The following is a 27,563-nucleotide window of genomic DNA, read 5'->3' on the forward strand; positions in this document are numbered from 1 at the left end:
TAAGTTTTAGGAACGGGTTTAGGGCTGATTTCAAGGAAATGAATTACACTTTTCAAGTAAAAGGTCTCAGCTCTCCACTCTTGCTAATATCATTATAACCCATTCAAATCTCCAAACTATTCCAGGGCCAGGGAGAGTAGCAAGTATGAGGATGGAGTACCAGGACGAGGTGACTGAGGGCCTCTCTGCAAATGAAAGGTGACTTAAGTGACCGAGTCCTCAATGAAATCAGAATGTATCTAAATGCTGCCTCTATTACGTTCAAATTATTTAAGTATAAAGTTTAAGCAAAATCATTGTTGGAAAATCATTAATTTTCCATTGTTCAGTCTCTTTCCTGTATATATTTATAATATTTGAATAGTACACCAAACCTACATGCATATAATTCTCAAAGCTAGCAGACTACAGACTCCTGCCCTCTCTGTAAACATTACACTAAAGTGCAACTATTATATTTTGACTCTCTATGTAAAATACTGTCACTTTGCTGAGAAATATTTTGTATTTTCATCCAAAGCTTACCCAGCAGGGTCTTTGATATCATACATGTGTTTTTGTTTTTTTGGGTTTTTTTCCCTCATGTTGTCAGTGGAAACAGTGATTACATCATATATCAGTTTATATTTTATCATTAGCTTACTGACCCCTGCTGGGAGGCTTAAGATAATCATCTTTGAATTCAAAGTTGGGGTTCCAGCTAAATAGATGCTTGGACCTCAAACACAAGTGCTTCGTAATCCAGGACAATTGACTTTGCAAATCAATCACCATTTCTATCACTGGAAGCTGATCATTCCTTAGAAGGGAATAGACCTTGTCATATGACTGAAAGTGAGACCAGTTCCCAAAGTGACATATGTGGAATTAGCACAACCTTCCTGGTTGTCTGCCTCTGCTCCCTCACGTTGTTAGTTCTGTTTTATGTTATTTGCCAAGGGGCCCTTCTTGATCTCTTTCCAACATGCTTTAAAAAAACTCAAAAGGCCCAGATGATGTTGTTCTCCAGCAGAACCTTTTCCCCCGCATTACAATAGCACTATTCAGTATCATCTGCCAACCTTTTTACCGTCACATTTGCAGAACTAAACTCTTGAAAAGAGAGTAAACACCCCACAGAGCAGAGGCCTTATATTATTATTTTCATGAATATTTAAAGAGCCAGATGCACTTTTGTCAAAGTGTAAGCTTTTATTCATGTCGACCCCTGCAAATCTGTAAATTCTCCCCATCTCCATCCCAGACTATGTTGTCATCACAAATCAGTTTAGATAAACCAGTATGAATACTGTCCACCACCCTACATTAATCTCTGTGCAAAATAAGAAAACAGTAATAGGTAATTATGTTTATACTTTGGGATAACAAAAGATTAGTACAAAATATTGATATTAAAAAGGTCTGTGACTTGCTAGAACTGATCTAAACATATTTAATAAGAACATTTAAAAATAAATATTTATTTAAAATAGTACTATTAAAAGTGATGTATGCGTGTATACATTTTAAATTATAGGCTAGTCTCTATAAGATGCCAATAGGAAAACTCTCAATTAACTAGAATCTAACTCTTTAAATCTTTAGACTAACTCTACAGTAACTGGTTTTTCTTCATGTACTCCACTTTTTATTGGAAATGGGTACAGGGAGAGATATGAAACAAGAGGATATAAGCACACAACCATTTTATTTCCCTTCCTTCCTTTCCTTTTTACTTTCATACTTTTTGCCCTAGCTTTGAAGAAGACCTTAGATTCAGTCCCACTTCATTAGTGTATTCTGTGTCTAGATACATAATAAAATCTTGCTTAGCATTGTGAGCAGTGTGCAGAACTACTCCTGTCCTCTGAGTGGATTATGTCTTTTATTTTTCAATTTCATTCGTGGGTTGGAAGGATGTAATGACATTTGTTATATGATAAATGTCCCTCCCATTTTTAAACCAAACTCTACACTTCATTTGGATTTCACCAGTTTTTTCATTAATGTTCCATTTTTCTTTCTGTTTAAGAATTGAGTCTAGAATGCCACATCACATTTAGTTATCTAGTTGTCATGTCACCTTAGTCTTCTCTGGTCAGTAATAGTCTCTAAGTCTTTTCTTTTATTTTCATGACCTTCATAGTCTTGAGGAGTACTAGTCAGGGATTTTGTAGAATGCCCTATAATTTGGGATTGTCTGATATTTATCTCATGTTTAGACTGATGTTATTATGAGGCATATGAACCGTCATGACCTGCATTGGTGATGTTGACCTTCATCACTTGAACAAGGTAGTATTTGCTGAGTTGCTCCACCATTACATTTCTAGTTTTCTCTTGGCATCCTCTATTTTTTGCAATCGAGTCACTAAGTCTAGCTCATGCTCAAAGGTTGGGGGAGATAGGGCCCTTTCTGAAACATGAGATATACAACCGGATGGGGTAGAAAGGAGTGGGTAGAAAAAGGTATGCCGAGGTTTGGATCTCACTGCTAATCTTTCACTGAAGACTTGAGACATGGAAAAGGAGACATTGTCTCTTGACATTGTCTCTTGAAGGTGTTTAGCCCACGATGGGGCAAACTCTTTTACCTTAGGCTATTAATCTTCTGCATAGCTGGTTGTGCCTCCATTAGGTTCTGGGTACCACTGCTGAGGACTGAGCTCAGCTGTAATAGCAATGGCTGGGCATTTCTCACCAATGGTCTTTCATGCTCAGTGAGGTTAGGATGGGCTCTTACACACTGCCACCACAGCTGTCCCCAGTGTGCAGGCCTTGCTGTGTCCTACCTGTTGGTGTACCATTGGCCAAAGCAAATCACCTGACCAAGTCTAGAGTTGATACTGGAGGCGCCATACAAGGGAGTGAATACCCAGATGCATGATTCATTGGGAAACCTTCATGCAACAGTCTACACATTTGCACAGCAAATAACTAGTTAAGTTGAAAGTAAAACCCAAACTTATCCTATTTCATTACTAACTCCACTGTAGCATGTTGAAGCCAAGAAATATATTTTGTTCTTCTATTATGTTTGCCAAAGCAGGAAATCCAACCCATACTTTAGATTTTCAGTAACCAAGATTGACATAGAAAGAGCTTTTTATTTAACCTTTTAGATAATTAGCAAATTCTGTGGACGCTATTCTTTCCTCAACATTTTACTATTTTAAGGTATTGAAGAAGTAAAAGAGGGCTGGCATAGGAATCAGTCAGCCTGGGTGCCATGTCTAGTTTTGACTATGTAGGTGGGTAATCCTCAGCAAATGATTGACCCTTTCTTGGCCTTCCTTTAATTATCTGTAAAATGAGGATATTCAATGGCCTTTACAGATTAGTCAGCTTTGGAAAGTACTGTGATATACTCTTTATTTTTAATTCACATCTTTTCCTTTATCAAGTCTTATTGTTTAGCAGAACAAGCTGGATACATAAGTCTAACCAGATCCAAGAATGGAATGGTTAACAGCAGGGGGCCTTCATAGTCAGAGGCAGAAATAGGTTCAAATCCTGACTCTATCACTGAGTCTCTGAGTTTGTCTGTAAGTGGTAGAAGTTTTAGTCACCTCATAGAGTTTTGAGGATAAACTGAGTCAGATGAAGTACAGAAAGACATGCATCATATAGTAAGTGCTCAATAAATGGCATCTACCACTATTTTTAGGACAACTACTATTGTTGGTAATGGCAATGCAGACAAATCAATGCTTTATCCGATAGTATGTATAATCATATGCTCTACTAAGCAATATATACATGTAAGTGACTTGTACCCAAAATGTCTGTCTTGTATCTGACAAAGTTTAACAAGCCAGACCTTGCGCCTAGGAGATGGGTTTGCGGGAATTTTCCAGTCCACTTTACAGATGACTAAACTGAAGATGAGTCTTTCTATGACAAGTCTTGGTTCTGTGTTAGGCGCCCAGAGACAGTCAAGTTAGGTCCAGCCATGGCTGTGTCCCAAGTCTAAAGTTAGATCCAGTGGTAGGTTTTCCCTTCCTTTCTTCCTTCCTTCCCTTCTTCCTTCCTTTCTTTCTCTTTCTTCCTCCCTTCCTCCCTTCCTCTCTCTCTCTCTCTCTCTCTCTCATTGGTTTTCTTTTAGGAGTTGTTGGTCCTTAATTCACATAGCTCAGCATTTAGAACCTGTTTTACTCACTCAGTGATCTTTTCCTAGAGGTTGATTTCCTTGTGCCTTGAGTTGAAGACATTTTGGGGTTTTAAATGTTATCTTCCTAACTAGATTGTAGATGCCTCGAGGATAGAGAAAGCATTTTTAATATCTTTTTTTTTTCCAAGTACTTACTACAGAAACGTGAATGTAATATATCCTCTAAATTTTTTAATGTAGCCCGAAGAGATCTGAGAATCAGTGAAATTCAACAGCAAATAAATTCAGCCAACATTCTGTGCTAGACATGACATAACGCATTTAATTTATGGGATAGGCTTTAATTCTTCTCTCTTAACACCAGTGTTTTAAATTTCTGTCTTTGAATGAATTCTATAATCATAAATATTGCCCATCCTTAGTATCACTAGAGCTAATTCATTAATGTCAAAACTATCCTTGCCCTACAATTATGGGAAAGGAAGTATGCCTACATTAAATAAGATGGAAAAGTGAAGACTTGAATACTAAAATGCCTGTTTTTCAGCCTGTGCTAAGGCTCAAAGCATATGGAAAAGTCTTCATTGGCCATACAGCAATAACAATTATTGTAGCAGCTGCTACATTACATTGTTCTGCCATCCCTGGTTCTGTAATTGTCCTATTGTTTTTGTTGTCATTATATCATCATCATCATCATTATTATTTTGGTTCAACTTAGAAAAACATTCATCCTGCCCATTTTTGATAAACCAAAGTTATCTCTCACTGGTAAAGAAGGAGGAAATGCCTTTCTTTGGAGATAAAACCATGGGAACTTCTCTTAAGAAGTTGAGGGCAGAATGAAACATCTCTGACAGATTCTCCCCTTCTCACATTTGCTTTCTGACAAAATGGAAAAGAAAAAAAAAATTGCCTTTCTCAGGAAACTGCTTCACTCTGTTTTTGATTTTCCACATGAAAGGATTCTATTTAAGCACAAGAGGGTCTTGGAAGGCTGGCTTCTTGTTGAGCAGGTATATTCATACTTTTTCCCCTACAACTTGTAGCCTGATCCACTGCAATTATTTCAGTAGTCAGAATACGCCAGGATTCTGAAAACAAATAAATCAAATGCTTTTTAAAGTCAAGGCTAAGGCTAAATATAGAACAAACAAAAGGAAGGTATTTACTGCACACAATACCTTCCCCAGTAAGGGTGTATAAACTACATGGATGGGCATAAAAGGGTAACAGTGATGGAGACAACATGTCACGCCTTGGATGGACTGTGTGTTCTTGATGATATTGATCAGCATTTGCCCTTTACACTGACATCAGAAACTCCACCCTCCCTCCCCGAGCCCCAGGCCTGCCCCAGGCTGCTGGAATCTGTGTGACAGCACTGCAAGATTAACGTTAAGAAACACACAAAAGGCAGAAAACAAATAGCGCTGCAGCCATCTTATTGGTGGGTGTCCTCCTGGGATGATCTATAATCATTTCTTCAGCTTAGAAATCAGCCTCGTGGTCTTCGGAGTAGTACTGAAGTTCCCAAGCCTTATGGGTCCCTTTTGTCTCTTCTATTGTGTGTAAGCGTTCATTCATTTTGCCATCTATTTTAATAGAGATATTGGATTTGCTTTTCTGTTGTTGGTTTTAAATTTTGGAGAAAATAAAGCAGAACAAGGAAAAGAGATAAAACTCTGGCTCCTAAGATTTATTTTCAGGTCAACAGTGTTAAATTTCTTTTTACTCAACATGTTAGAAGCCTTAAAATAATAAATTATTGCCCTTTTAAAAAAAGTGTGCTCAAGCATTAGTGTGAAAGGATGTTAGGAGAGAATCATTATCATCTCTGAGTGTTTACAAAGAACACACACGAATATATACACACATAGTCAGAAAAGTAGTTCTTTAAGAATTTCATGCCACGAAAGATTTAATTAACCTTTTCACTAGGAAACCAATTCTACTCACTGCCTTCATTATCCCTTCTTTCTGTTTCCACCCCATGGCTCTCACATGTTATTCCTTTCCTCTTCTTTTATTCCCCCTATCCTTTGGGCCCATTCTTTCATCAGTGATTCTACTGTTAAATCTGCCAGCTGCTGTTAGAGTTACTTATTCTTCTCCATTTCCGACACTAATAACCTTACTTCCATACTTAGATTTTGCTGTTACCTGCTTTATTGCATCCTCTATTCCTTCTCAATTTTTAATTGAAAAAGCCATTTTGACCCAGAGTATCAGGTCAGTTGAAAAGTTTGACAAACTACACGGCATAAAGCTTTGAAATATTATTTTTCCCACAGGGCATAGCAATTTATCTTAAATGAATATTATTTGTGAACATAAAGCCAAAGGAAATCCACTATAAAGAACATTTATTGACTGGTGATATGAAGGAATTTATAATTATAGCTATCATCCTAATTTTACTATTACTGTGTTTTCGTTTTGAGTTATAAATATTAAAATAGACTCAGGAACACAGGAAGTGTGCCCTCCAGCAAACATTGAGGAAGGTACTTAAATTACATGAAAATCAGAGTTACATTTTTGATAGTATGCTTATTCTCAAGCAAACTTTTAGAAGGTATTATTTTTGTTGTTGATCATGATTTACAGCTGTTTCCCCACTGCATTTCTTCCTGTCTATTTTTAAAAAAGAGTAAGGGTGTATATTCATGTAGCCCCCTTGCTTGTAATGCCTAGACATGTTGGTTGCTAGGAAACAGAATACTATGAGGGAAGCAGGGCCCATAGTGTGTATCTCTGATCTAGTAGAAATGCAGAAACCTCCACAGGAGAGAAGTTCTCTGCATTTCCTTGCATTTTTGCTGAACCAAACAGAATTATTTTTGCACGACAAAGTACCACTTAGCCTTATGGAACTTCCTGGCAGTTTCAGTTTAATCATTGCTGTAAAGAGTCCATAAGTCTTGCTTGGTTATTTCTACAAGATTGTATGTTGGGTTTACTTCCCTGAATCAAAACTTGGTTATACAGGACCCTGATCCCTTTGGCTCTTCCTAGGTTATTAAAGTCCATCTTACCAGTTACTTGAACTCTGAGGTGTTAGTTTCTGATAGCTTGCATTCTAACAGACTTTTTAAAAAATGTTTATATTTTGTGTAAACAATACAGTAGCTAGAATAGAAATCAAATAATTAGGCAAAATTGCTCAGAATTCCACTACTGTAAAAAAGAAAAAAAAATCTGCTCCTCAAAAACGTAACTCTTAATTAAAATAAATGGGTTACGTGCAAGTGTTAAGCATCGTCACAGGGTCAGAGAGGTGTAGATTCATCCTTGAAACATTTCCTGGGTGACCGCTATGTGCTTGGGTACGGAGCCTTGATATTACAGAAAATGAGACAGCATCCTGGCCTCATGATACATGTGAGGAGAAGTATACACAGATAATTACATTGTGGGAAACCTTGAAGTAGAGCAGAAGTGTTTTGGGAAGACAGAGGAGGAAGCAACCAATTAGGCCTGTGGGAATCAAGAAGCTTCAAGATGCTCTGTCTTTAAAGATGAGGGGTTTCCCAGGGAGAGAAAGCGAGTGACCTTTCCTAGGTTTCCCAGTTAACTCTCACTTATCCATCAGTCCAAACCACTGTTATATAGGGAAGCCTTCCTGGATGTCTCTATCCGAATGGGATTCCTTCATCATATATTCTTTCAGCTCCTTTCCTTCAAAGGGCTTATCTCGGTTTTAATTATTTACTGAACAGTATTATGCAGTACTTTAATAGGTATTACTACCTTTCTTCATCATTAGACTCTTCGTTTCGTCAAGGAAGGGACATAGCAGTTGTACTCACGTTATCACTCTGGAACAACACAATGCCTTGCACACAGCAAGAACTTAATAAATGTTGAATGAATGAGTGAATGGACTTGCAAATCATGTCATTCAGCTAGCCGCCTTCCCTGCTTTCATAGTATGGGTGGCCAACCTCATATTCCATGTTGTTGATATTCCTAAAAGAAAGAAAAAAATGCATTTTAGTATACTGTCTTTCCTAAATCCACCACATATACTCTATCATAAATCTAAACCTACCAGAAATATTCTATAGCTTTAGCCTTTTGCCTAGTATATATAACATGAAGGGAAACAATTTTAGATGAATTCTGTGGATAGTTAAAATACAGGAGGAAAATCACTGGTTAGTTCTTACATTGACTAGATTACAGTGCGTCAAATCCTCCCTGAGTCTATTAATAAATTGCAATGGTGGGTAGGGGTGAGGATTGACATTTACTAGGTACTTACCTTATGTAAGACTTCATATTATCCCTTCAACTTATGCTATCACATTTAATTTCTACCACAACAAAAGATGTAGATATTATATTAGCCCCATTTTAGAAAGAGGTATACTGAGGTCTAGACAATTAAATGGTATTTCCTCAACTAGACAATTAAATGGTATTTCCTCAGCTCACAATTAAATGGTATTTCCTCAAGTATACTGAGGTCTAGACAATTAAATGGTAAGCAAGTGGCAGAAGTGAATGTCCATCCCAGGTCTGTTTGATTCTAAAGCCATTTTCTTTCCATTTTTCCCACTCTTCTTCCCATCAGCCTTTACCATCTGAATCCTGATAACTTATTTCTATACATCAACTATTTCCAAAATCCAGATTTGCCAGTTAATTCCCATGCCATCAGGGAAATGGTGTGTCAGTTGCAAACACAAAAATATTTTAATATCCATCTATTTGATTGATACCAGTGAGATTCTTTATTCTCAATAGGCATAGCATTAGGCAAAATGTTTCAGAAGTGGAAAATTTTTTCTTTGTTTATAAGGAGAGGGGAGAAAGTGTGCTTTGTTGCTTTTTTGAGGCAGGAAGCCTTTCTGATTGGTCATCTTTGTCAGCATATATGAACTATTGTGGAGTAACTGCTAATTCTGACTCAATTTGGGGACTGTCACAGATGGGTCCACAGTAAATGCACTGGGTTGAATTAAAATCAAGGTTGAATTAGGATCTTTTTTTTTCCAATCTGCTTGTTCAGAAAGGTGAGGACAATGTGAGAAGACAGCGTTTGATTCACAACAGAAAGTAGGGGTAAGTGCCCCTTTTATTGTAGCTTCTAACATGAAAATGTAACTTTCACGGTTTGTAAATAAGTGTCCTTCCTCTTGGAAGAAAATGCCGTAATTATGACACTTTAAATAGTTCAAGCCTAATTTTATCTCACTTAAATCCAGAGGGTTAATAAATGGTTTTAATATGGCTTATGATAGAAGCTTTGAGAATCTGGTAATTTAATTTGCACTAAAAGCATTTAACTCTGTGAAAGCCACCCCAAACTTGCCATTACTAACTGCACAAATAGAGAGGGCAATTTGCTAATGGAGTTCCATTTGTGGCAGTTTATGGACTGCCTAACTTTACCCAACTTACTCACCAAGGCACTTCCAAATATGAATCAGTCAATGGGAATGAAACATTGATGGATTTTAATTCAATAAAAGAACACATTACCTATTTAGACATAAATGAATAGGAACATCATATCAAAGTGACATTCACTCTATAGACCAGTTACTGGTGACACAAAAGTCAGCAGGGCAACAACAACCAAAAATCCTGCTATACTGGGAGAAACAAGCATTAATTTAAAGGATTTGGAGGCAAATGCTTTCCAGGCTTAGGAACAAGACAATGGGATGGGAGGAATCCTGTCACATTCAGGGAACATGAAGAAAGGTAGTGGGCCTGGAGAACCAAGAGCAAGAGGAAATGATGTGAGAGTTGAGGCTGGAAAGGTAAGCAGGAGCTGGGTCGTGCAGGGCATTGCAGGGCATTGCTATGGTCTGAATGTTTGTGTCCCCCAAATTCATATGTCGAAACCCTAATGCTCGATATGATGCCATTAGGAGGTAAGGCCTTTGGGAGGTTCTTACGTCATAAGGGTGGAGTCCTCATGAATGGTACTAGTGCCCTTATTAAAGAGACCCCTCCTACCCCCCCTCCCAGAGCTCCCTAGTCCACTTTCACCATGTGAGGACACAGAAGTCCACAGTCTGCAACTGGAAGAGGGTCCTCACCAGAACCCGACTGTGTTGGAACTCTGATTTCGTATTTCCATCTTCCAGAACTGTAAGAAATAAATTTCTGTTGTTTATAAGCCAGTGGTATTTTGTAGTATTTTGTTATAACAGCCCAAATGGACTAAGACAGCATTTCTACGTTTAGTTTTTCAATAAAAGACAAGCATAGGCTATGAGGTGCTATTCCGAGGATATAGAAGTGAACAAACCTGATGAATCCCTGAGAAGACAAATAATTAACAGCTAGACCCATAAATAGAGAATATGTCAGGTGGTAAGTGTTATGAAGAAAACTAAAGCAGGTGAGGAGGATGGAGAGTGACTGGGGAGAAGAGTTCCTGGTTTACAGAGTGGTTAGGAGAATAAGGTGACCTTTGAATAGAGACCTAAAGAAAGTTGGCCGTGTAAAGTGTTTTAGGCTTTCTTCCTAAGAGCAAGTGCTGAGTCATTGAAGGGTTTTAAGCAGAGAGGTGGCATGATCAGAACACCATCCTGGCTGTAGGGTCAAAGGATCAACCCGGCTGTAGGGTACAAAAAAGATGAGAACAGGAAAGAGTAGAAGCAGGGGACCAGTAAGGGAATTATGGCAGTTACCTAGAAGGAGATGATGATGGCTCAGACCATGTTGGTGTGTAGGTGCTGTGGCTGAATAGGGATGGGTTTCATCATTGGAGCTGTTTCTTCATTCCGCGTGGTTCTAATGCTGTTTTTGAAAAGAGTTCTGAACTGGGAGTAAAGAGAAATTATTTCAAGTTTTCATCTGTTTCACCTTGAGCCACTTTTATATTTTATAGTTTTGCTATCAAAGGAAGTCATGATTCCTGGGTTTTCTACCTCTTTAGCTTTTGTAAAGAACAGATACAAAATAAATATTTAAAATATGTAAAGTGCTTATATCATATAAGGGGTGAGCAGTAGTTATTCTGCAGTGGATAGGTTGAATGCTATAAATAGTGTTTTTCCAGACTGGAGGATATGCAGCTTTTTATTCTTCTGAGTTTCCAGAGTGAACACAGAGTTGTTACAAAGAAATCCACTATATTAAATTATTTATATTGCAATTTAGATAGTATGTGCATATGACTTAATATTAATTGACATATTGATTGAACTCAACTAAGAAAAGGTCTATATTGCAGCAATTTCTAAACCATAGCCTATGTCCAAATCTACATTTAGATATGGAGCTAAGTGTTCCGATCCAGTTTGTAACCCCTCTAAGAGCTTCCTCTGAGAGTCTCTAAAAAGCCTCAGTGACAGGCAGGGGAGGAAGGTGCATCCCTAGATGTCAAGGCCCCTCTAGTCAAGAATTCCAGTACCATTCCTTTGCAGAACCTATGGTTCAGGAACCTTTCCCTACTCTGAGTCAGGGACTAGCAAGAGTCTTTCTTATGTATATTTAAAGTTGGAAAAGTCACACAACCCCTGGTGAAAACAACAACCAATGGGATTCTTTTATGTAGATTATATGAATGCATTTGAATAAAATTGGACTGTTATCTTAGATGCTAAAAATTGCTAATCTCTGACTTAATATGAAACATACATAGTTCACCTCTGTACCATGTTATCTTGCTTCCAACAGGGGTTATGCCACTGATGTGAAGATTTTAATGGCACACATACAAAAAAACAAACCAAACACCCACTTCATTTATTTGCTCTGTCAATAGGTGTTGTAAATTCCTCTGCCCATTTATTAAAATAACATTTTAGACAGGTTGGTTTATTAGCTTTGAGGTGAGATTATCTTCCGTAGCTATCTGACCTTTGTTAGTCATTGTGTGGACAAATGGAATGAAGCACATGCATTGAAGCAGTGAATAAGATACGGGGTTAGTGAGCTCGATGGAATCACAACCAGTAATTTCAAAATGTGACTGAATTCTTCCCACAATTAAAATCTTTCATTATGCTCCTTCAAAGCTAATTTCTTTCTTGTTTTTCTGAATAGTTGCTTCCATTAATCTCACTCTAGGTAATGATGGTAATGATACAATTATATGTAATCATTGCCTGAATTCAATATGCAACACATCAGTCCCTTTGTGTGGTGATTGTACAGCTCTCTACAATCTTTGGATTTGGAATGTTTCCATCATGCCATGCCAAAATCAAATTCAAAAGTCTCTGACATTTTACATAACATCAGTCAAGACAAGTGTTCCAACTGTCCCTTGTAGCAACTGGGCAAACTCATCCATCTGGCTGGTGCCAGTTGAAGCTGGGGTGAAGGCATGAGGCCGGCGAAGTGGAGTTTGCTGTTTTCATTGTTTCCAAAGCACTTAGAATATTCAGGAAAAAAAAAATTAAGAACAAGAACTTTGAAAAAGGCCTTCGAGTGTGCAGGTGGCAAATTTGCTTAAACTACTAATGACACAAATCAAAATCTAAATTTATTTGTTATTTTTTTTAATTGAAATATAGTTGATTTACAATGCTGTGTTAATTTCAGGTGTACAGCAAAGTGATTCAGTTATACATACATATATATTTATTTCCATATTCTTGTCCTTTATAGGTTATTACAAAATATTGAGTATAGTTCCCTGTGCTATATTGTAGGTCCTTGTTGTTTATCTATTTTATTTATAGTAGTGTGTATCTATTAATCCCAAACTCCTAATTTATCCCCTCCCCTTTCCCCTTTGGTAACCATAAGTTTATTTTCTATGTCTGTGGGTCTATTTCTGTTTTTTATATAATTTCATTTGTATCAACTTTTTAGATTCTACAGATAAGCAATATCATATGATATTATGCAGCAATTTATCATTTTTTTTGGTAAAGGGATTATTTACTTCAAAAATTGCAAATCTACTTTTCTAACATTGTAGCTACTGTTCTATCAGTTGTCATTCAGTATTTACCTATTCCTCGAAGTACTAATAGGTAGATATATGATTACAATTCTTTTTTTTTAAACATATTATATAGAGGTAATTGTACTTATGTTCTGAAGACAGATAATACCTGATATTCAATTTAATTCAATTAAGACAATGCTCTCTGTATGTTTTGATACAGGATTGAACATGTCCATATCTTCTAAGAATTAAATAAAGAGGTGTAGGTGGCTGTGAGGTACTAGCATTTCTGTTATCCCATGCTTAAGTTTCTTACTTTTCCTTTCTTTTTTAAAAAATTTTATTGAAATGTTGATTTACAATGCTGTGTTTAATTTCTGCTGCACAGCAAAGTGACTCGGTTATACATATATATAAATATTCTTTTCCATTATGGTTTATCACAGGATATTGAATATAGTTCCCTATGCTATACAGTAGGACCTTGTTGTTTATCCATCCTATATATAATAGTTTGCCTCTGCTAATCCCAAACTACCAATCCTTCCCTTGCCTTTCTTTTTCTTTTTTTTTTTTTTTAATCTCTCTCTCTACCTCTCTCCCTCTCCCTCCCTACCTCCCTCTCTCTCTCACAAGGTAAATATCAGAACTTTTTCTGGCCTGCAGTAAATATTTAGAATTCATAATTTTACTCTGACCTATTAATTTGATTTACTGATAATTTTTTACAGGACAGTGTCTACATAAGCATGTGATATGGGTTGCAGTGTGTGGCATGACAGTCACATAGATCTCCAAATCTGAAATGAACTTTCTTCATCCCCTTTAGCCACTTTAAATAGACTTCTCTAGTTCTGAAGCAAACTTTTTGACCTATTGATCTCAGCTATGTAATTAACATCTACTAGTTTGAAAGTTACATCAGATTTAACTTAACCAAAATGGAAAACACTTGATTTTCCCTTTCAAATCTAATCTTCCTATTCTTACTCATATCTGTTAGCAGACACCACTATCTACTAGTGGCTCAAATCCAAAAAAAACAGGAAAAAAATAGCTTTTCTTCTTTCTTTCTTTTCCTCAATTTCCCCATCCCAACCATGGGCAAGTTCTAGAAGTTCAACATCAAAAACTGTACATGTTCTCACCTCTAATCTCTACCACCACCTTCTTCACACCACTGTCACCTCTGTTCTGCATGACTGAAATAATCCTGTAACTGGTTTCTTTGACTCCTTCTTTCCCTCAAAATCTATTCACACTAATCTTTAAAACTTAATTTATATTATACCTTTTCCTTGGAATAAAGTCCAAATGTCTTTACAGTCTTTTAAAGCCCAATATGATCTATCCCATCTTATTCCTCTAACCCACCTTCTTCTTCTCTTCCCATCCTACACTACTCAACAGCCATATACTTTTTTTGGACACTTGAAAGTTCTTCTTGCCTTAGGGCCTTTACACTGTCTGTTCCCTCTCTTTGGAGTGTTATTCTCCTAGGTCCTCAGGGAAAGGCCTTCCCTTATACTGAGTCACCTTCTATCATAAATAATATTATTTTCCACAGAGCCTTGATATTTTACTGGTTGGTTGGTTGGTTGGTTGATTGATTGACTGATGTTTTTTTCTTTTTCCATTAGAATGTAAGTTTCAAGAGAACAAGGACCCGGTCTCTCATGTTTATTACTTACGACCAGTGTATAGCGATGTGCCTGGCACACAGAATGAGCCCAAGAAATATTTGATGAATAAATGAATGAACAAATGAAGTACTAGTCTTATAGGGGAAAAGTTAATGTTACATATATTAGATTATGTAAGCTGGGAAAATAGCAGACTCGAGTGAAATTTCCCCTCCAAGACAACTGTTGGCCAGCCTGAAAGAGAAGTTAGGGAATTAGTGGAATAGTAGTATTTGTCTTCTTCAGTCTCCACCTCCCTCTCTTCCTTTCTCTATCCTTCATTTCTTACATATTTATTGTTCAGGTACTGTTTTCAGAACATGAACTAGTAAGGTGGAAAGAATTCAAATGTAAGTTGAAAAAGGTCCCTGCACTTACCTTTATAAAGCCCTCCTCCTTCCGGGAAAAAAGTAAGAGGTGTACTTGGATAGCTACTAAAAGTACAACAAAACCCTCTATATTCTAATATAACTAGTTATATTAGAAAGATGCTGATATGGGAGTAGACACAATCCAAGCCTTCTCCTCAAGGGCTAAGACTGCTTGTATCAGTATCAGTACTGGAGAAAATTCTGCCTTAATCTGAAGGGATACAGACAAGTCCATTGTGACCCACACCCAGGATATCTGTGCTCGCAGCAGTGCCACTGTCACTTGACTTAGCTACTCATCAAACCGTAGACATTTTATTCCTGAGGCTTCCTCTGACATTCTCTTTCATTTCCTTACGAACAGAATCCGACCAGTACCTCTTTCCTAATGGTCAGGCTGCACTCACTCCTATTAGGTTGTTCAGTCAACTGGCTACATCTCACTGTGGTTCCCTGGGCTGAAACATGAAAAATAAATATTCAAGTAATTTGCCAGGATCTGTTTTCACACTGGCCTCTGTTCCAACAGAGCTCTACACAACTCCTTATAACACATCGAGTCTGAGCTTTAAAAGGATTGTCCTGTTTTGGGGCACTGCTCAATTCTCTTTTCTTACCAAAGAATTGAAGTAAGAGCTGGCAGTGTTTGGATAGTCCGAGTGAGATGTTCGGCACAGAGTTCATGTTGCCACTACTTCTTCAGCCCACACTTCCAGAAACAGTGTCCCCAAACCCAGAAATGCTGGATTAATTAAGATTTCAGAGGATAACTTAATCAGAGTTCATAAGATCTAGAGCCTCATTAGATCAGAATATTCTCACCACAGGGCAACTTTTCCTATTTCCTGTCAACCATGCAAGATTTTCTTGAGTAGAACAAACAAGCTCAGCATAATCCATGGGCAACTTTTCACATCACTCTAAGAATGGCATGAGTCCATCTGAGGTGGACTTAAGAGGCTGGAAGAGAAATCAGTCACCATCCAGGGCTGAGGTCCTAGCACTAATCCTCCTTACTGACAACTTTCCGTGATCAGATTTTTGCCAATCTTTCAGCTCTTCTCTACAATTTCTCACTGAGAACATGAGCGTTTGGACTAATCTGTAGAATCTGACTCAATGCCATTTTTGTCATACCCGGAACATGGATCATCTAGCTTCTCTGTGTATTTTTCTCCCAAGATCCTTTCCTGTGGTGGTTCTACTCATCAGCTTAACCATCTTTTTCCACTATTCCTAGTCACAGACTGTAGTTAATCTAGATTGGTATCCACATCTCCTAACCCCCAGCCCAGCAACTTTTACTCTTTAAATCAGTCCACTGCTCAAACCTATTCTAAAAATTGATTCCAAAAAAGTTTTCAGTTTAGTCTGATTTGCTCAAGTGATGTGGAGACAGCTTGAATTTCTGTTAGGATGTTAGCTAAATATTTTTAAAGTATGTGGATATTTTTGCAAATACGTGTAGGGAACATATACACATACAAATAAGAAATGTATCCTAAGACTATTTCTCAATACTGTGGACTGTTAATAAGCAGAATAAAAAACAAACAAAAAATAGTTCCAAACTTCAAAGCCAAATATTGCTACTAAGGTGTTTCATGGGAATTAGTAGTGACACCTAAAATCTAAGTGCCTTTAGAAATCAAGAGTCTACAGGCATTCTGGATGGGAGACAGAGGTCCAGTGTTGAGATATGAGACTGTTCAAGGAAAGCCTGATAATTCAGAGTAACAGTGGGTTATTGCAATCAAAGAAAGATGGTAAACCAAAAATTCAGAGAACAGTGTTGTTTTTTTGTTTTTGTTTTTCTGACATGATGAAAATTTTATTTTATGTTTTTTAATTGGCGTATAGTTTCTTTACAATGTCGTGCTAGTTTCTGCTGTACAGCAAAGTGAATTAGTTATACATATACATATATCCCCTCTTTTTTTGGATTTCCTTCCCATTTAGGTCACCACAGAGCACTGAGTAGAATTCCCTGTGCTACACAGTAGGTTCTCATTAGTTATCTATTTTATACATAGTAGTAGTGTATATATGTCAATCCCAATCTCCCAATTCATGTCACCACCCCCCACCTTGGTATCCATAAGTTTGTTCTCTACATCTGTGTCTCTATTTCTGCTTTGCAAATAAGTTCATCTGTACCATTTTTCTAGATTCCACATATAAGCGATATTATACGATACGTGCTTTTCTTTTACTGACTTACTTCAATCTGTATGACAGTCTCTAGGTCCATCCACGTCTCTGCAAATGGCACAATTTCATTCCCTTTTATGGCTGAACAATATTCCATTGTATATATGTGCCACATGTTCTTTATCCATTCATCTGTTGATGGACATTTAGGTTGCTTCCATGTCCTGGCTATTGTAAATAGTGCTGCAATGAACATTGGGGTACATGTACCTTACTGAATTATGGTTTTCTCCAGGTATATGCCCAGGAATGGGATTGCTGGGTCATATGGTAGTTCTATTTTTTGTTTTTTAAGGAACCTCCATACTGTTCTCCATAGTGGCTGTATCAATTTACGTTCCCATCAACAGTGTGGGAGGGTTCCCTTTTGGAGAACAGTGCTTTAAGTTTATGACTCTTTGGTTTCTTTTTGACCATCCATTCTTTTTCTCAGCTTTTCTGGTTTGTAAATGTCTTTGACTCAAGTCAGTTTCACAATCCACCGAAATCTGAGGAAACCAGGGGTCTAAATTGCCCACCATTTCCTTGAGTGCATCGTCAGATGTGGCCAGCTATGGGATCTTTGTTTAATAACGATGTATTTGAAAATGATCAATGATTTTTTTTTTGTTTGTTATATTGGGTGATTAACAAATTTTCCCCTTAGGTCAATATATTGATAGTTCCAATGTTTCTTAAAGAAATACTCACCGAAAGAGTAAGAAGTAGGGTACACACAGTAAGTGCTACTGAGGCCCTGGGCCAGGTGACTCAGGCACTTCACTGCCATCTTCCCAATAGCTCTGCAAAGCAAAAAGTAATAACCTCATTGTATGGAGGAGAAAACGGAAGCTTAGAGTGATTGCAATTTGCCAGACAGTAATGTTAGAATTTGACTTACCCAGGTCTGTGTGACTCTAAAGCCAAAATTCTTTCCAAGACCTTAGGCTGTTTCAAGTATTCTATCTAAAGAATGCTGCAAATAATAGTAGCTCTTTTTGTATAGTTATTTAAAAAATATGGAATATTTAACATTCCATTTGCTAAGCTTTCACACTAAACAACAGGAACTTATTAATCTCTCCAATAAATCCTAAATTCAGAAAAGATTAAGGCACTGTGCATTTATTTTGATTAAAATAATTCATGTAAATTTTAATTCAAATTAGGCTCAGTCTGAAGCACCTAGAATATTAATTCAGAAACTAGTCGTATTAGTCCAGGTTCAAACATGCGGAGTTTTGGCCAAGGACATTGAAGCAAACACTTTATCTTTATTAGCCATCAGTTGACAAGCCTTTATTGAGTACCTTCTAAGCATTTGGGGAGGAGCTTGAACGTCAAAGAAATTGCCATCTGTTGGGGCAATATGACTAAATCATGTGAAGCAATTTGGGAAAAAAAAGGAAGATAGTTCATAATTAAGTGTTAATTTGCTGTAGAAATTCAAAGCAGAAGGTTATTATTGAAAGCTCAGCAAATTTATTGCATGGGAAGCATGGAAAATTTCATGGAAGACACTCCACTTCAAAAAAAATGTAGAGGAGCTTTGAGTAAATTGAGAAGCATGAAGAAATTCATAGGCATGATGAGTATAAAAATTTGTGTTGGGAAGTATTGAAAGAAGTTGGATACATTGATGTATCAGATTCCAGAGAATTCTTGTAGTGTGTGTGTTTGTCCTCCTATAAACTGAGTAAGCCTAGGGGCCTTGTGCCTCTTCCTTACCTTCTGTCACAAGCACAGTACATAGCATGTTGTCGGGACTTAATAAATATAGGTGGCTCTTCACTGTGAGAGGAAGGCAGGGAGTCCAGATTTGACTTAGTAGGAAATGGAAAATATAAATTAGAAAATATTTTTAAAAGTAGCTGATTTCAGTTAGCACGTACTTGCTGATTTTATTAGTATCACTTTGCTAAAAAGATTCCGTTAATTTTGAGTAAAAGTTCAATCACTTATGTACATATACGTAATAGGGGAGGTGAGTTTAGAATGAACACTGACTAGTTAATACAAAAGTCACTTTCATTTAGCTTCAGACTTCTTTGTTGTAAATCATCTTTTCTGAATCAAATAAAGGTTAATGATTGCTTTGCATTTGCACTCCTGAGCACACTTCAACAAAAGTGAAGTCAAGTCTATGTTGACTGGAAGAAAATACAAAGCCCTGAGTGGGAAGTAAATTAAAGATAAACATGACATATTAATTCATTCAGTCACTGTGGTAACCAGCCTCCAAGGTGGCCCCTGGTGATCCCTGCCTCCTGGTATTCACACCCTTGTATAATTCCCCCCTGTTGTGTATGAGCTGGATTTTATAACTCACATCTAATGGATAGAAGAAAGCAGAATGGTAGTGTGTGACTTGGAGATTAGGTCATAAAAAGCAGTATGGCTTCTCACTCTTTCAGTCTCTGAAATCACTCTCTCTGGGGGACTCCAGCTGACATGTTGTGAGCTGCCCTGTGGAGAGGCCCTTAATGGCAAGGAACTGAGGCTTCCTGCCAGCAGCCATGCGAGTGAGCTTAGAAATGGATCTTCTAGCCCAGTCAAGCCTTCAGTTGAGTGTAACCCTGATTGACACCTTGACTGCAGCCTCATAAGAGACCTTGAGCCAGAAACACTGGGCTAAGTCCTGCTCAGATTCCTAACTCTCATAAACTGTAAGATAATAAATGTTTATTACTTTAAGTCAGCCAACATATCTGAGAACACCATGTGAAAGGCATTGAGTTCCCTGGTGATATCCTGCCCTTAAGGACTTAACAGTTGAGTGTGGAAAATAACACATGTACAAGTACCTATTGCATGAGGCAGTAGGAAGAAGATCGAGGGAGCAGTACAAGCTTCATGGCAGAGGTAACATTCAGTTTTTTTTTTTTTTTAATTAATTAATTATTTATTTATTTATTTATGGCTGTGTTGGGTCTTCGTTTCTGTGCGAGGGCTTTCTCTAGTTGCGGCAAGCGGGGGCCACTCTTCATCGCGGTGCGCGGGCCTCTCACTATCGCGGCCTCTCCCGTTGCGGAGCACAGGCTCCAGACACGCAGGCTCAGTAGTTGTGGCTCACGGGCCTAGTTGCTCCGCGGCATGTGGGATCTTCCCAGACCAGGGCTCGAACCCGTGTCCCCTGCATTGGCAGGCAGATTCTCAACCACTGCGCCACCAGGGAAGCCCCTCAGGTTGAGTTTTGAAGGGTGAGCATGCTGTACACACGTGAGGATGTTGAGGATCTCTTGCATAAAGGGTTCTACTTTGTGATGAGATTGACAAAATTGCAGAAACGGAGTTGTTGGAAAATCGAGTTAATAATTATAACAATAATACTAAAGTACTTTTTAAAAAACTTCAACAGTCTTTCCACATGTAGTAATTTATTTGATTTCCTCACAAACCAAGTGAGATGGGTAGAGCAGTCATTATTGTGCCCATTTTATCAATAAGGAAGATACAGCTCTGAGGTACTCAGTGTTATGTCTAAGGTCAGTCCGGTAGTAAGTGGCCAAGATGAAGCTTAGGTTCTTTGAAAACAAGTAGAAAGTATAAATCAATATGTATAATGAAATAACCTCAATCAATTAGAAAATGTTGTAGAAGGGATCAGAAGGAAGTGAAATTACTTCTGTAGAAGTTTTGAGGAAAAGAGATGTATGGTGTTATCAGCACATTAGTCAGGAAGGCTAGCAGTTTTCTCCCAAGAGACTTCTCAGGGAGGTGAATTTACCAGTGTCAGAAAGTAGGTGTTCAGCTTTATAAGCTCTCAAACCTGATTTAGCTAGCACACAAGCAGGTCTGTCTCTCAAGGGAATATTTGTATTAACAAAGTGCACAGACAGATTTATTACTGTAATGAGAAGTGTCACTGCCGTGCACCTCAGAATATTCTGTTGGCACTAGTACATCCATTGCCTGTAGACAGGCCTTCAAGGGAAGCCCCATTATGGTACAAAACTTGATGAAGTCCATGGTCTCAGGATGAGGAGAGTTGACTAGATAAACCTGTGAGACGTTCCTCGGGTTGGGGTGGGGAGATTGAGGTATTTTTTTCCTCTTTAGAGATCACCCTGCCAGGAACACCAGTTCTCTGGCCAAGATTCACTCATCCCCCCCAAAGAAATCTACTTCCCTAACTCTCGGTATTAGTTTCCTAGGGCTGCTCTTAACAAGATATCAAAATTGAGTGGCTTAAAATTTCCTAACAATTCTCGAAGTTAGGGATATGAATTAAAGGTGTCAGCAAGGCATGCTACCTCTGAAATCTCTAGGGAAGAACGTTTCTTGATTCCTTTCCATTCTGGTGGCTCCCAGCAATTTTTGGCCTTCTTTGGTTTGTGGCTCCCTCACTCCAATCTTTGAGTCCATAGTCACAGAACCTCCTCTGTGTGTGTGCCCCCTCCTCTTTACGTAAGGGAACCAGTCATCGGATTCTGGGCCCGCCTTAATCCAGTATGACCTCAGCATAACTGGATTACATCTGCAAAGACCCCATTTCCAAGTAAGTTTGCGTTCACAGGTCCACAGATTAGAATTTGAACACATCCTTCGGGGAGGACACAATTTAAGCCAGTTTACCCTCTTTTCTCATGTTTTACTGTTTGGCCCACCTCACTGCCGCCCTGACCAGGATAGATTCTTTCTGCATTCAAGTGTTATTTTGGCCTGAGGGCCTTTCTCCCTTTTTAAGGTGTCTTGACTCATAACCGACCTCACCTTTTACGTCAATTACTTCAGGGATAGGAAGAGTAGAAGTGATTGGAACATTCTCCCCTAAATAGCTTGGTTTTTATTTATTTTTTATTCTAAATGCCAAATGTTTCCTCTATTCCTAAACCCACAGGTTAAAAATCCCCGCAGTCACTACTGTATCAAGAATCCACTGTTAGTGATGAGAGCTTGTGGGGATAGTTAATAGTTTGGGAAGCAATGCCAGCACCAATGGGGAGTTTGGAAGATCTTCTCTAGCCCCTCCTTCAAGCCATCCAAACCTAAAACAATAATAATATTCTTTTACTGTAATGCTGTTTTATTTTGCAATCTTATGTCAAATGTGAACAAAATTACCTTTACCACGTATTTTGCGTTTTCTGTACAATGTAAGCTGCTGCAAATAGAACTTCAAGGGAGGCTCCCTCGCCTCGCCTCCTATTCTAACCAGACTAATGTCTCCTAAACCCCTGCCATATAGATGTTCTAGAATACCCTCTGTTTAAATAGCCGCATTCTTAGCTGGTTTGTAGCCTAGCTTTTAGAGGCCATTTTTATTCACCCCATTTCTGAATTCACAGTGGGAATATACTTGTAGTTACACCATATGCATTTTCAGGTGAAGAAATCAGATATTAGCAAGTGTAAAATAATAACATTATAAAATCAGAGGCCAGAAATGATAAGCATGGTTGCAGAAAAAGCAATTGTTAGATAGAAATGTACCCTTTTAGGAAGAGCTTATCGCTTCTCGGCCTTTTGGCTAAGATCAAGTGTAGGAAGAGCTTTTCTGGCCTAGAAGCCAGAAGACGTTGGCACTCCTGTTATTGAGAACAGATAGAGCAACAAAATATATAGTGTGATATTGAACTATAACCTCAATTGTGTATAGAACCCAAAGTATAAAATAAATATATACAAGTTCATATTGACATAAACAATTGAATAAATAAATAAATAGGGGAGGAGGCACAGATCTTTCTTATAAAATTATTTCAAGTAATATAAGTGAGGGCTGGACTTACCCTCATCCAAAATATAGAGCCTGGAAGGAGGAAAGTTAGCATGAGTAGAAAACATGGCAGCCACTAGTTTAACCAAGTTATCAGAGTTTCCGTCAGCAGTAATAAGTCATCTTAATAGCATATACCCCCAATACGATATGATAAAGAGGGAGCTTCGTCTCTCTGATTTTCTTCCCCAAACCCATAGCCCCAGTCTTATCATGAGAAAAATATCAGACAAACCCATACTAAGGGACATTCTACAAAATACTAGTACTCCTCAAGTTGTCAAGTCCATGAAAAAGAAGGAGTGAGAAACTACCCCAGACCAGTGGAGACTTAAGGAGTGAGGATGACGAAATGCAGTGTGGGATCCTCAATTGTGTCCTGAGGTAGGAAAAGGACATTAGTATAAAAACTGGTGAAATCCAAATACAATCTGAAGTTTAGTTTGTAGTTTAAAAAAAGGGAAGGAAACAATTGCATCAGATGGTTTAGTCCCTCCTAGCTATAGACTTCCTTAATGTTCTAGAAGTGAGGTTCACAGAAGAGATGTCTTAGAGGAGAGGTTGGACTTAAGGTGTCAGCGCTATTTTTCTAATTAAAAAAAATATGGTTTTAGATGCTTCTTTCTATATGTTTTCTTCCCATGCTTAAAAAAACACAGAATTGCGGAAGGCATTGCTGCAGATAAAAAACCTTAGACATCAGTTAGAATCACAGTAGGAAAAGACAGAGCTGAGTAAAGAATTGTCCTCAGCAGTGGATCTCAAGGGGGTCATCTTCTAATCCTGAATGTCCACAGGCACGTGACCTTGGACAGGTCATATTTCTATGCCTCAATTTCTTTGTCTGTAAACTGGTGGGATTAGATTAGAAAATATCTACATTTCCAACTATAACGTATAATTCTACTAGCTCTGTGTACCAGTGGTAGGAGTCTGAGGTATAGAGAATGCAATTTCTGGGATGGGTAAGGGATGCTCTTCCACAAACCACAGTGACACCTGCTGGGGAATCAAGGGTTATCTCCCTTGGTTGGGTAGCTTGGAAAATCACATCCCGTGTGAGAGAAAATCACGTAGACTCAGCTTGGCCGTTATCTACAAACTTGGATAAAGGAATGACTTTTGCAGGTCTCTTTCTTGCCTCCTCTTCTTCCTTCAGACATTACCTAGCACAGTTCTGACACCACCAAAAATTAACTGTGACATCTTAAGCAAATTACTTAACCTCTCTGGGCCTCGATTTCTTCAGTAATAAAATGGGGGTTAAAAATAACTACTTTGTGTTGCTTTATGAGAATGAATTGAGCAAATCCAATTCCGGACTGCAATGTGCTATTTACTTCTTATTTAGGTGGATAATATTTGGACTTTTCTGGCCTCTGATCCTCATCAGGTATTAAATAACAGTAGTGTGTTCGTGTCTGATGGTAGAAAGGGTCAAAGAGCAGAATCCAGCTATTCATGACTTTGAAAAAACCCTAAATGATACCAAGAGGGTAGATTTAGTTTTTACTAACATTAACTTAAAAGATTTGGGGAAATGGTTTTGCAGCAGTAGTTAGTAGCACATGATTGATGGTTATGTTCATAACTAAGCAGTGTGCAAGTGACTGATGGCTCTTCTCCTGCGGGGGACCCAAGTGGCAGGGGGGAAGCATGGTTGTGAGGACGGCCAGCGCTTGATGGGAGCCTCAGTGGAAGATTGATAACTTGGGAATATTTTCAACATATGTGGATCGCTCTTAAATAGGTTTTTGAGAGAGGTTCTTCTGCAGCCGAGGCTTTATGTTGGCACATGTTCTTTTTTGATTGTAAATTAGATTTTCAGCTCATTCTTCCCTCTGTGCATCTGCTCTCATCTTTGTGACCATGGGAGGGGAGGGATCAGCTGCAAGTCACCCCTGGGACCTGGGCTTCTCACAGAACAACTGGTCCCAGGAAGGCTCTGGCCACATTTACACGTTAAAAAAACAAAAAAATGAAAAGGGATTCAAAATGGGTTTATCATCTCCCTAGAACTCAGGAGTCAGAAAGTATTCCCTGGAAACACTTAACTGAATATTCCTCTCCATATAATATTGGGTTTTACAGACTCTATTTTAATATTTTGAAGCCTTTTACTTACTTTTTCCTGTGATTCTTGCCATCTGTTTGATACTCACCAGGCTTTATTATTGTGTTCTCACATAGGACGAAACTGAGGCACAGAGAAGGTTAATTTGCCCAAGTCAGTGATAGAGATAAGATCCCTTTAGAGTCCTTCAACCTCTAGGTGGATAACTCATTCCATACCTCTTTCTGGAGTAACTATATCATTGTCATACAGGAAATCAATGGAAAACCATTATTATCGAAATAGTCATATAACTATTTTTGCTAACACTGTAAACTTCCTGGTTACGTGTCTGTGTGTATGGGTGTGTGGGTGTGTGCACGCGTGCGTGCACGCGTGTGCATATGTCTTTGCATCTATGACCTTTTACTCAGAAGTTTTTTATCCCTAAGTTCACAAATTGGCTTTTAAATGTTCTTGATAAGGATCTTTAGAGTAATTAAGAACCTCTATTCCATCCACAGAGTAAAACCCAAACTCCTTGCACTTCCAGCACTCTTTTTGAGCTGGTACAAACTGCCCCTTTAATGTTTCTTATCTTATCCCCTATCCCCTGGGATAACCCCTGAAACTGTCTGTACAGCCAATTCCTGGCTCCACCTCACACTTACAGAATTAGAAAAATATAGAATCTAAATTTTCAGCCTGCTCCCCAGGTATTTCTGATGCAGTGAGCCTATGAGTCAACATTTGTGGACCCTGCCAGTCCCATGCAGTCTGCTCTACTCTAATGTGGCCTTTATTTGCAGGCCCTCCTAACGTGATACTATCAATATGCCTGATCTTATCTCCCAAACACTACCTTTATTTCAAGACGCAGGTCAAACACCCTGGCATTCATGAAGCTTTGACTTATTCCTTCCACTACAGCGAACTCTTCCTACTTCACCCTCTTAGAATGTATGTGTGTGCTTCTGTTTAAGCTCCGGTTGTTTATCTGTGTTTTCTTCCCTCCAGAAGGAGATCTAGACTCAGTCCCTAATGTCCACCAGGCACAGAGTTCTCAGTAAGGAATTGCAGAGTGCTGAATCTAAGTCTATGGGTAACTTCTGGGCATAGAGGTTCTGATGATATTTTATTCTGGAGACAGAACAAGACCAATCAGGTCTTTCTGTTTCACCTTTGGTCTCAAGAGTTTGGGATTAGCTACTATGGACTCCATTTAGCTCCATCACTCTGCTTCAGATGTCCTGTGAAGCTTGAGCTACCACCTGACAGCCTAGTTTTTGGTTGAAGAGGTGAAGTGAAGGAAGAAGAATAGACCATATTTATTAAGGAATTCTCTGGGCAGTTGATGTGTTTGGATTAACAGATGAATAGTAGAATAGAAAACCTTCTGAGCCCTGCATGATCCCACTTTTTGGTCCTTTATTAGATATATGTGTATAACTGTAAGGGTGCTTCACACTTTGAAGATATACTCATTAAATTCTGACAGTTATTTTAAATCATACATGCGAACATACTTAATGTGTGCATTTATCAAGAAATAGCATTTTTAAAATTTTTTGTTTGAAGTTTTCCTCCAAAAGTACCTTCGTGCTGCCACCGATACATTCATTCAGTGCTCAGAATAAGGATTCTGAGTACAGGGTTTAAAAGTATTTAGATACAAGTGCATTGTTAAATAGAGAATTTGCAAATGCCATACTACTAAACATAAAAATTGGATATGAAATAGAATTGTTGATCCAAGAGGTTCCATTGGAGAACAGCTGGTTAAGCCTTCTGGAAGACATTTTTGGAAGTGTGATCGAGAATCTATTTTGGATGTAGCAGACATCATCTTATATTTCCCTCTATTTCTATTCATTATCATTAAAGGGTATCATCTGCTCTTGGTTTTGTGTTTAATTTGAATTCACACTCTTACAATAAGGTCACCTACCTTAGTCAGCTCTGTGAAATTGAATCTAATTTTGGAATAAAAGTGAACATTAAGATCTAGGTACCACTCATTAAGGTTTAGAAGGCATAGGTTGAATTGGGCGTCTTGTGTTCTGCCACTTCTACTACCAAGAAACGATTCCTTTAATCCAATGAAATCCTTTAAGAAGTAATAGAGCAATTAGAAATTAAGGGCAAGGGTCAGCTGAGAGGTAGGAAGTATCATCCCTGCCCAGCACCAAGCCGTCAAGGACTTCACTTGTAGCCCTGCTGTGTGCATGCGTTCTTCATAAAGCACAAAATAAGGCAGAATCTTTACAGTGTTTTCTTAAGATAGAATTTTAGTAAAGCTCCCTTCAAATCCCAAGGCCAAATACGTATTGGAAAAACACCTATTTTAGGGAATGAGTACCTTTCATACTCTTTAAAACCAACCAAATAATGCCAGTTCCTTTTGCCTAGTTACGACAGCCAGTTTTTTTTTTTTAACATCTTTATTAGAGTATAATTGCTTTACAATGGTGTGTTAGTTTCTGCTTTATAACAAAGTGGATCAGTTATACATATACATATGTCCCCATATCTCTTCCCTCTTGCATCTCCCTCCCTCCCACCCTCCCTATCCCACCCCTCTAGGTGGTCACA

The 27,563-nt window shown here is 38.2% G+C and overlaps 1 protein-coding gene and 1 pseudogene across 1 annotated transcript in view; both read left to right on the plus strand.

Moving 5' to 3' along the window:
* DCC (DCC netrin 1 receptor) overlaps positions 1–27,563 on the plus strand; it is a 1,185,086-nt gene that overhangs the window by 323,084 nt on the left and 834,439 nt on the right. The window lies entirely within an intron of this gene.
* On the plus strand, positions 22,650–22,802 carry LOC118880417 (annotated as a pseudogene).

This window comes from Balaenoptera musculus, chromosome 14, assembly GCF_009873245.2.
Source record: "Balaenoptera musculus isolate JJ_BM4_2016_0621 chromosome 14, mBalMus1.pri.v3, whole genome shotgun sequence".
NCBI classification, from domain to species: Eukaryota; Metazoa; Chordata; class Mammalia; order Artiodactyla; family Balaenopteridae; genus Balaenoptera; species Balaenoptera musculus.